We start from the raw sequence: 11,665 nt of genomic DNA, 5'->3' as shown, positions 1-11,665 counted from the left end.
AGATAAATGGAGAGTGGCACGTGGATGGAGGTAATATGAGATGGGGTTGGTAGATACACAGGCTGAGTCATGGATGAAGGGTTGGCAGATGGGTAGAAGAGATGGTGGTGACTGAAGGTTTTGTGGAGGGTGAAGGAATTGGTAGAGAGGTGAAAACATTGGTTGATAAGGGAGGGTGGGTGGATGGAAGAGGGGCTGGCAGTTGGGTGGAGCAGCTGATGGATGAATGGGGAGTGGGCTGAATCATGGAGCTTTTGATGGATGGATGGTTCGACAGATGGGTGAAAGTAGGTATGTGGGGGATAGTGGGTAAGTAGAGGAGATGTCAGATATTGGCAGATGGGCAGAAGCATTGTCAACAAGACGGAAAGATGGCAGATGGGTGAAACATTCAGTGGAAAGATGGAAGGGTTGGTAGAAAGAGGGGCTGGTGGAAGGGTAAAAGTTGTCTGAACGATGGAGGAGTTGGCTTTGTGACCCAGGCTTCAGTGCCGACAGACCTCCCTTTATCTCTCTGGCTTCAGACACCATTTGTCTGTGGGTGTTTGAGAGCCCATTCCAGGGCAGAAACTTTCGGTGCCCAGCTCAGTGAGTGGCTGTGGCCATCCTCCCCCACAGGTCTGCCCTCCCCCTCCAGCAGCCAGGCTCATTCTAGGCTCATAAATCCCCAGTCGGGCAGGCTTTCTGTAATTATCTCTGGAATATTAGCCCAAGAGGTGGGGCAGGCAAGGCTCTGAAGAAAGGAGCTGACTCAGAGGCAGAAGTCTGTTGTTCAGTGGTGTGTCAAATGTGGCCAGTGTCCAGAGTGCCAGGCCCGGTGCCCCAAGGAACCTCCCTTCCCCACTGGCTGTCTTGGTCCCATCCTAGCCTCCTCCAAAGATCCTGGGGCCAGGAAGGAGATGTTCACTTGGTAGGAACTTGACAGACATCTCTCTCCCTTTCCCTCTTGTTTCTCTGTCTCTCTGACTGTCTCTTTTTCTTCTCTTCTCACTTTTTTTTTTAACATCTTTATTGGAGTATAATTGCTTTACAATGGTGTGTTAGTTTCTGCTGTATAACGAAGTGAATCAGCTATACATACATCCCCATATCTCCTCCTTCTTTTCCTCCTTCCTTTATTATTTCCTCTATTCCAGTTTCTCCCATTCTATTTATTTTCTGTTTTTTCTGTCTCTGGCTCTTTCTCTGGTTTCTCTTTTTATGGCTCCTTCCCTTGCTTTCCCTTTCTGTCTCTTCGCTGCTTCTCTTCACTGCTTCTGTTGGTTTCCCCTCTGTCATTTTCTTCATTGTGATCTGTTTCCATTTCTGCCTCCTGTCCTGCCTGCCTTTCTGTTTCTGTCTGGCAGCCAGGTCTCTACACTTCACAACCAGGAGCTGTTCCCAAAGCAGCACCATCTCTCTTACCAACACGTGTCTTCTTTTACACGAAAGCAGAACAGTTTCAAGGGAGATTTTCTCCTGGGCCTTGAGTTCTGTTTAGAATCTTCCAAGAAATCATTTTTCCTCCTTTTATTGATTTATGATAAAAGTATAATTAACCTACAGGGAACTCTGGCTAGAGCTGGGGGGGGGGCAAAAAGGAAGGGAAGACATCGGTCATTCTCCATCCAGACTACGGGCTCTGACCAAGGAAGACCCTTCTCCTGAAGCAATGTGGGGCAGGGAGGGCAGGATCCTGGCACAGACACAGGTGAGAACTCAGTGTTGCCAATCTCATGGGACCCAGTTTTCTTCTTAGGAGAAATAATGGTGAAAAGCACTTTGGAGTTTGAGAGGTCAGGGTTCAAGTCCTAGCCCCCCTCTTCTGTCCCTGGCTGTGGGATCTTGGACAAATATCTCAGCGTCTCTGATCCCCACTTTTATCATATCTAAAATGGGGCCTTCCTAATGCGGTTGTTGTGAAAATTAAATGAGAACGCTGAAACAAAACACTTCTATCAGTCAAGGTTCAAGAAGAGAAGCAAAACAACTAAGAGTGAAGTAAAAAAGGGCTTATTTTTATATTCTTTAAATTATTTTTTTATTGAAGTAGAGTTGATTTACAATGTTGTGTTAGCTCCTGGTGTACAGCAAAGTGATTCATAAGTCCACCTTGTTTGTGAGTCCAACAAAGTTAGCCTAGGTACCCAACTAACACAACTGGCTCTATAGTACTGTACTGTAATAGGTTTATACTACTTTTCACACAAATAATACATAAGAAACAAACACAAAAAATAAAGAACACATTTTTAATCTTACAGTACAATACCTTGAAAAGTACAGTACCAGCGACATCACCGCTGCTTTTACGCTTGCATCTGGATATCCGGGGCTTGAAATAAAGATACTGTACTACTGTACTCTATACTGTACAGTACAGCAAAGAACACAAAAGCACAACCACTTGTAGAGGATGCACGCATGTGACAATGTATGCCAGACACGTGAACTAACTTATGTGACTGGACATGTGAACGTATGTTCGCATCTTTGAAAGTTCACAAATTGAAGGTTCATATGTAGGCGACTTACTGTATTCTTTTTCATTATAGGTTATTACAAGATATTGAATATACTTCCCTGTGCTGTATGGTAGGACCCTGTTGTTAATCTTTTTTATATATAGTAGTTTGTATCTGCTAATCCCAAACTCCTAATTTATTCCCCCCCCTTTGGTAACCATAAGTTTGTTTTCTATGTCAAACAAGGGCTTGATTTTGAGGATTTGGTCCCACACGGTGATGGGAGCTTGTTCTGGGAAGCCATTGCATCTGTGTCTGGGCTTGAAGTGAACAGGGCCAGCAGTTGAAAGAAAGACAGACATTAGCTGGAGGGCAAGGACAAACAGAATCTGAGCTGGACCACACAAGGACTTGTGGATCCATGCCCATCTCTCAACCCCTCATAGTCTCCAGCTTTGATGATGTGCATGCCCTGCTGGAAAAGCTGATGTCCTGTATCCCAGAGCTCAACATGCTCCTGGCCCAAGAGGTGGGGAAGCAGGGGAGGAGAGCTGGTGAGAGGAGCTTCTGTCCAGGTGCTGCCCCGCATCACCCCGGTGAGACTGCAGACCAGCAACTACTTGCATGCACCCTGACAGCCCAGAGGACCAGTGCTGACCTTCTGAGCCTAAACAGAATCTGGCTGCTGCTGCTTCCCTTCTGCCTTCCAAATCTCATGTAAAATGCCTTTTGGGGCCCAATCTAATTATGCAGCAAAAGGAATTCTGGGAAACATAATTCCAGTTGAGCTAAATTCACTCAGTACAAATACGCCACAGCAGCCCCACCACCACGATATATTGACCTCAATATCTTTTCTCTTTTGAATTACCTAGCATGCATTTTGGGCCTGAAGATGGCTTCCTTGGTTGCCAAGTGATTTAGAACTTTACAGTAAATGTCATATTTTAAAATAAATACTTTTGCTTTCCATGTTTTAAAAAATTCTCCAAATGATTCTAATGTACTGCTGGGCATGGGGGTCATTCATCCATATGGAAAGTGACTGGGAGTAGTGGAGTTTACATAAGGCTGGCATATAGTAGGTGCTCAATAAATGCCAGGATCACAGGGACCCAAGTTCACACAACTGGTAAGTGATGGCTCTTCCATCTGACTACAGCAAGTCCATGGTTCTGCTGTATCATGCCGCACCCTGAGAGGACGGAACAGGGAGTTGAGACATTGGTGAGCTTATGCCTGTGTCATTGAGAAGGGATCTATGAGGGGCGGGGTCACGGTATCCATCTCTCTGTAGACTCTGCTTCCCTTCTCCCGCTGCTGCCATGGTGTACTCTGTTGGTAGTAGATTTTCAGCTCTGGGAATCTGGCTTGGGGCTGTGGCTGGACTAACCCACTTCCCAGAGGCTAGGAGGTGGGAAAGAACTTGTCAGGCACAGCAGTGACAGTGACAGACAGAAAGCTTGTCCTTCCCTTACACAGCCTAGGAAGACGTGGATTGCTATGGAGAAGCAACTGCCCATCCAAGAAATATATTTCCCAGTTCTTTTGCATGAGGTTGGGCTGAGTGACAAGTCCTTGCCAATGACATGTGCCTGGAAATGATGTGCATCTTTTTCTGGCCAAGAAGAAGGTAGAGCTTCTCCACTTATTTCCCCATCTATTGGGGGGTGAGGGGGATGTCAACAAGCCATGTGATCTTGGAAGGCAGAGTGTTCAATATGTGACCAAGTGTAGCAGAGTCCCCCACTCTCAGCAGCCAGGAGGAGCACATGGAGTGAGTGAACAGTTACCCAAATGGGAAATGAACATTCACTGTGATAAGCCATTGACATTTTGGCGTTTGTTACAGCACTTGGCATTACCCTTAACACAGTGATTATGGTACCAGTGGTTCTCAGAGTGTGGTCCCTGGACCAGCAGCACCAGCATACCCTGGCAGCGAGTTAGAAATGCCCATTCTCAGGTGCCACTTTAGATCCACTCAATCTGAAAACTCTCAGGTGAAACCCAGCCATCTGTGTTTTAACGAGCCCCCCAGGGGATTCTGATGCACATACAAGTTTGAAACATCCTGCCCTAATCTAGCACCTTTTATTTATAAGTCCTGAAAGGAGAGCCAGACTCAGGACCTCCCCCATTGCCACCCTCACTGCCCCCCACCCTCGCCTCCCCCGGGCCTCTTGCAGAGCAGAGCGGTGACACGTGCTATCATTGTTGAAATGAACACAGTGCAGCAAAATGGCATCCTCAGGAGATAACATTAATTCCTCCCTCATTTTTTCATTCTCTCGACTGTCACTAGTGTTGGACAGTAGACTGAATCACAAGCTTTTCTTGGGGAGCTACAAAGTATGGTTTGGATCAACGGCCCCGCAGGTGGGTTTTATTGCCTCCCCCCCCCCCCCCCCCCAGTTTTAGAGATGCGCAAACTGAGATTCCAAGAGGGCTGAGGAGTGGCGGGAACAGGATCCCAGCCTGGTTCTCTCTGCCTCCACTTTCCACATTCTTTCGGCACTGTTATTACTCCCACATCTGCACGTTCCAGAGGGTTGGCCTTTTGCAGACAGAACTCATCAATTTCAATCTCTTTGCACCTAAGGAAGAATCACATCAGGCATCCAGCCCATTTGGGGAACATTTGCTTGTTACACATTTTTGAATGTGTTTGACAGGGGTGTATGTTTGCTTATGGCTGTGACTGTGACTTCAGTACATCCTCAAAGACTGAATGGATGGGTTAATTAATTAATGGACAGCTGTGTAGCTTGCTTGAACATTTCATCTAACTTTGCATATGTAGAAACTTCTCGGATTCTCACACTGAGAAAACACTTTCAGCAGAGAAGCTGGCACCCAGCTGCAACTGTTTCGTGGCTAGGTAAACAGACCTGATCTTTGTGGGCTATGAACGACATAGTGTAAGTGGTGTAAGTTAGAGCAGCGGGTCTCAAACTTGAACGTGTGTCCTAATCACTGGTAGGGCGTGTTAAGACACAGATTGCTGGGACACCTCCACCCCTCCATCCCTGCCAGAGTTTCTGATAAAATAGGTCTGGGACTGGGCCAAAATTGCTCATTTCTAAGCAATGTCCCAGGTACTGCTGCTGGTTGGTCTGGTAACCACACTTGTAGAGCTACTGGGTTGCAGTAATGCTAACTGTTATAAGAAACAAACTCCCACATATCAGTGGCTTAACCCTGTAAAAGTATACTTTCCTTTCATTAACAAGGAAATGGTTGAATACGTTGTGCCTTTGTGTATGATACAGCAATTGGAAAGACTCAGATATACATGGAATGATCTGGAGTGTAATCTGGGGTCTGTTGCCTGGGAAAAGCAATTTGGCAAGTAATTGATATAATAAATTTGTAAAACAAAACAAAAATGGAAAATAAAATAAAACAACCCATTTCCCCAAACCTCGAGCCCTATATATGTTTTATAAATATAGTAAAAAAGTACATAAGACGATACGAGGCTATTAAGACAGGGGTGCTTCTGAAGGTTAAGGGAGATTATTAGCTTTCTAATAGCATTTCTATATTACTTAAGAGGATGTGATTTTAGGAATAATGAAATGCCATGAAATAATGAAAACTCAGCTCATAAAGGGATAGACTTCCTCCTGCTTCGTTTTTCAGCATGTGTAACCCCCTATGGGGGTGTGGGTTCGAGTTTCTCCTGTCTACAGGGCACGTGCTGTTGGAACTCATGATGGTTTTGGTGAATGAATGATCACATTAGTGACCATAAGCAAGGCTGAGACTCTTGCTTCTTGGGATCTGCACCCGTGGAGCAAACCATCCGGGAGGCTCCATATGGGGAGGCATTGAGGGGCAGCTACTGCAGGGTGTCCTCCAGGATGTCCTGGCTGTAGATGAGTGAGAATTGCATCAGTACAACCTTCCTTCTTGGTTCAAGTCTCCGGGGGAATCCCAGAAGTTCATTCCTGAAACTGATGGTGGAGGGTAGGGGATTCAACCCTGATGGGCTGGGAAGTATTTTTCCAGAGGAGGGAAGTGAAGGTCAGACTCATTACACATCAAACTCAGAGTCCTTGGGCTTGAAGGATCAGATCCAAATAAAGCCAGGGCAGGATTCAAGAGTCTATGCTCACAGGCTGCAGTCTCTTCCTCTTTGGTGAGAGGCTAAGCTGGTCCTAACAAGGGGAATTAGAGACCTGGCTCCCTGGGGTTAGGGGTGAGAATGCTGTCTTCATACTGGCAGGGCTGCCTTCAAGGGTCACTTAATTATAGCTCTGGGCTGATCCTGGTGGCTCCTGGGCATGGGGACCTAGGACCATGTGCTGAGGTCTCTGTCACCTTTCCTGGCTGCTGGAGGGCCAAGAGAATGCATTACATTCTGCAGCCATGCCTGGGGTCTGGCCCCTTATGCATTTGGGAAGGGCAAACCAGCTTGAGGGCCATCTGCAATTATCTAGTGGGGAAGCAGGAGGTCAGTTCCATGATCCATCCCACAAGGTCCACAGGAAGCCCTTTTGTGGGAATGCAATTCACGAACAACTTGATCCAAGCTACTTGGCACAGGGCAGTGAGCACAGAACAGGAAATTTGGATCCCAGTTCTGCCACTTTTTAGTCATGTGACCACATGCCAGTCTTTCTGCTTAGTTGAAATATTAGAGATATTACCTGATTTCATCTTCATAACAGTTCTATACAGTTGTTGTAACCATCTTTCACCACCCACATTTGCAAATGGGAAAACAGGCTCAGAAGATCTCAGAGCAAGCAATTGTCAGAGTTAGACCTGATCCCAGGCTCTGTGCTGATATTTTCTGTACTGGAATTTTCATACTTTCTTCCTTAACGTCTCTGAATGTCACCTCAGGGTTCATCTATTAAGTCAGTTTGTATTAGTCCGTTTCCAGCCAGGAAGTGAGAATTGCACTAGGTCTTTCAAACAGAGGGAATTTAATAAAGGGAATTGGTCACACAGGTGACTGAAGAAGCGGAGAGACATTCCAGATTTAAGTAAGAGCAGGAAGCTGTTATTACCCTTAGGGCTGGAGGAGCAATGGGAGAAGGTATTGCTATTAGATCCCAAGAGCAAGGCCATCAGCAGAAGCTAAAACCATGGAGATGTATGCCCAGTGGGAGGGGTTGCCATGGAGAACATGTAATCTCGGCCAGAGGTGCTGCAGGGAGCAGAGAGAAAGGGAGAGACATACTTGGTTTCTCTCCTCCAATCTTCCTCTTGTGCTTCTCATTGGTTGAAACTATGGGAAGCCAGAGGACGGGGGGACACTGGGGAGGGTAGTTCCCAGAGCAGAGCAGGGGAAGGGTACAAAGTACATCTGAGACCAGATGGGCAGTTGACCAGCTCAGGGGTGAGGGTTGCTGGGAGCACTGAAGATCGTGTGGGACAGAGCATGCCATCGGGTGGGGCACACTGTGTGTGATCAGCCTGGCTGACTACTGGCTACCACTCTCATTCTACTGCCAGGAAATGGAGGTTAAAGACTGTGTTCAGTTCCTTGGCTGTTGAGCCATCTTAGCGTACAAGAAATCTGTTTAAAAGAGACACAGAAGGAAGGCAGTCAGTTCCACAGCCAGCAAGGAACTTGCCATAGACCTGACCTGCGGACTTCTTCCCAAACTCTGCTCCAATCACGCAGGCTCTTCCTTTATTCTCCATGCTGCTGCCTCTGAGTGAGTGTCCCGGGGATGGCTGGGAAGTTCTGGCTGCCCTGTATTCTTCCAGTTAGTGATGGGACCCTGGCTGGCAAATGTGGAGAAGTCACAGAGGGACTTCCGTGACTCAGATATTCCCAAAATTCCTTTGAGACGTTCAGGCTTGGGACTGGGGGGCCTGTGCTATTTATTCTCCTCTTCTTACATCTAACCATCTGAACATTCATCCTGATGGCAGAACTGTCCCTGGTAAATTCTTGGTCAAACCAATTAGGGTCAATCTACGACCTCCCTCCCTCTATCCTTCATTTTTTTTTTTTTTTAGATGTTGGGCGTAGGAGTTTATTAATTAATTTATTTATTTTTGCTGTGTTGGTGTTGGGTCTTCGTTTGTGTGCGAGGGCTTTCTATAGTTGTGGCAAGCGGGGGTTACTCTTCATCGCGGTGCGCGGGCCTTTCACTATCGCGGCCTCTCTTGTTGCGGAGCACAGGCTCCAGACGCGCAGGCTCAGTAGTTGTGGCTCATGGGCCTAGTTGCTCTGCGGCATGTGGGATCCTCCCAGACCAGGGCTCGAACCCATGTCCCCTGCATTAGCAGGCAGATTCTCAACCACTGCGCCACCAGGGAAGCCCCCATCCTTCATTCTTTTCCTCTCTTCTTCCTTTCTTTTCTCTCTTCCTTTTTGCTTCCCAATAATCTTTGATCATTTATTATATGCCAGGTATTCTGCTATGTAAACAATGAAAATACAATGGTGAGTAGGGTAGCTTAAAAAAAGTATATATATATTTGAAATTTAAAAACCCATTTCTAAATAAGTCATGGCTCAAATGAGAAACCATAAAGTATGTAATATAATTAAGATTTATAAATGAATAGTAATAAAAATTCTACATATCAAAACTTGTAGAATGTATCTAAAGCAATATTTGGAGTGACATTTCTAGCCTTGAATTCTTAGCTAGCATGAACTTAAGAAGATAGGAAAAGAATAATAGATCAAACCCAAAAAAGTTTAGTAACAGAGGAAGGAAATAACAAAATGAGTGCAAAAGTTAATAATATAGGAAACATTAGGGGGATCAACCTGTCCAAAGCTGACTCTCTGAAAAAGCAAGAAATGAATAAGAGAGCCTGACTACCTATACAGCAGACAGACAACACCCGTAACAAGATAATATGTGAATAATTTTATACTGAGATATTGGAAATCATTTTGAAAGAGTTTGGTAAAATTAATTTACCAAATCCGACTTAAGAAAAGAAAAACCCAAATAGACCTCTATTCAGGATCTTCTTATTCCAGATAAATTTATGATTTCTATTTTATGAATCAGAAAATTGAGGCTCAGAATGGTGAAGAAAGTTGTCTGAGTCTATGGGTTGGAAGCCGTGGAGACAGACCCTGATGTGGATGGCTTGGGATTTGCCCTCTGGTGGGGGAACTTAATCCAGGGCGGCCTCTGTTGAGAAACTCCCCAGGGATGCCTGCTCTTGGGGTTGCTCAATTACCAGACACTTTAAACGCACCTCTAGGAGAGGCATTTGGCACCTGAATTTCCCCTGGACTTTCTTTCATCATCTCCAATTCGTGGACGCCTACAGCTGCCCTGCCCGCCTCCGAATCCTCCTCTGCTGCCCATGTGAAAGGAGCAGGGCTTTATAGCCCAAGCCTCAGCCTGGGGCCCTTTGACTCAGCAACCTCCCAGGCCCAAGAACGCCCAGTGCCTGACTCGGTGCCTGCAGCTGCAGCCTGGGCCTTGGAGACAGGTTGCCTCTCATAGGAGGCAGGTGGCAGTCTGCCTTGGAGTGTGGGTGGGTGACAGACTCTCACGGTCGGACGCCTGCAGGAAACCTGCATCTCGTGGATGGGACGTGAGCCTTGAAATGGAAATTGTGTTGTTGGGAGGTGAAGACCCATCGGTTGGCCTTCACCTTGATAACCCTTGTGAAGTGGTGTCTATCATCTCTGTTTTGCCTGCTTTCACCTCTTCTTTTGAGACTATCACCTGTCCTTCCTTCCTTGGAGTTGTGGTGGAGTTGCCAGGGACAGAATCCGACCATCCCTGGCCGCATGTGCCAAGCCAGCCCGAGCTCTTCCCTCAGTTTGGATGTAGAGATATTCTCTCTTTCCTCTGGGTTTGCTAAGGAGGAATGATGTAAGCCCGGAGTTTTGTGGGTCTTAGTGATTTGTCCCCAGGGTCATATGTTTCTATAAAATTTGCAAAAGTAAGATATTTTAACTAAAATAAGTTAAGGCTACTGTCTTTTCTCTCTGACTTCTGTACTATCTCTCCATCTCTTACTGTAAGAGCGGCTCTGGGGACCTGGCTAAGAGTGAGCTGGGGATTCACATAGCTTGGGTTTATAGTTATGTGACTTGCAGTCTCTTCTATGTATAGTTGAGTAATGGCCAGTCATTCCGGTGTGGAAATCTCCTCCAGGGAAACTTGAAACACCCATTGTGCTGATTCACATGTGACATGTGATGTGTTGTGACATGAAGCTTTGGGACCAGAGGCTGTGTCATGACGTGAACGTGTCCTGTGGCATCCAAAGTATGGAGGAGAAACCGAGTTTGAAATATACAGAGCCAGAAGCTAATCCGTGGAAAATTCTCACAAGTCTCAGAACTCAAATGTGAAAAAACTTGATAAAGACCTTGCCAAGTTTTGGAACAACCCTGAAAACAGAGAGGATGTTAACAGTTATGAAGCAGAGAGACATTTTCTAAATTATCAATAATAGAAAACTTTTTTTTAAAGATTTTTTTTTGATGTGGACCATTTTTAAAGTCTTTATTGAATTTGTTACAATATTGCTTCTGTTTTATGTTTTGGATTTTTGGCCGAGAAGCCTGTGGGATCTTAGCTCCCCAACCAGGGATCAAACCTGCATCCCCTGCATTGGAAGGTGAACCGTTTTTTTGTTTTTTGTTTTGCTTTTGCGGTACGCGGGCCTCTCACTGTTGTGGCCTCTTCCGTTGCGGAGCACAGGCTCCAGACGCGCAGGCTCAGCGGCCAGGGCTCACGGGCCTAGCCGCTTCGCGGCATGTGGGATCTTCCCGGACCGGGGCACGAACCCGTGTCCCCTGCATCGCCAGGCGGACTCTCAACCACTGCACTACCAGGGAAGCCCGGAAGGCGAACTCTTAACCCCTGGACCTCCAGAGAAGTCCCCTCAAAAATAAAAAAATTTTGATCAACCATTGATATTAAAAAATTGTTGTGATATTAGTGACATGTGCAGAGGCAAAGAGAATGAAGCCAAAGTACATAGGGAAAAAGTATTACAGATGTACGTCAGGTGGTTAATTAACGCACAATATGGCCGTTTTTCTGGATGTGGCAATGTCTGTGATATTTGTCAGCTTTTTAAAAGTTGTAATTAGTTGCGATTTCTCTTCTAAATGAAACTTGTGCCTAAATTTTAATTAATTTGTTTATTTAAAAAATCATATTTATTGAGATATAACTTATACACAATGAAAGGCACACACCTAAGGGCATAGTTTGTCAGTTTTGACAAATGTACGTACCCCTATAATCACCGCCTCCACCATC

The sequence above is a fragment of the Pseudorca crassidens genome, chromosome 15, assembly GCF_039906515.1.
Source record: "Pseudorca crassidens isolate mPseCra1 chromosome 15, mPseCra1.hap1, whole genome shotgun sequence".
Classification (NCBI taxonomy): Eukaryota; Metazoa; Chordata; class Mammalia; order Artiodactyla; family Delphinidae; genus Pseudorca; species Pseudorca crassidens.
Note: the sequence above shows the minus strand (reverse complement) of the source record.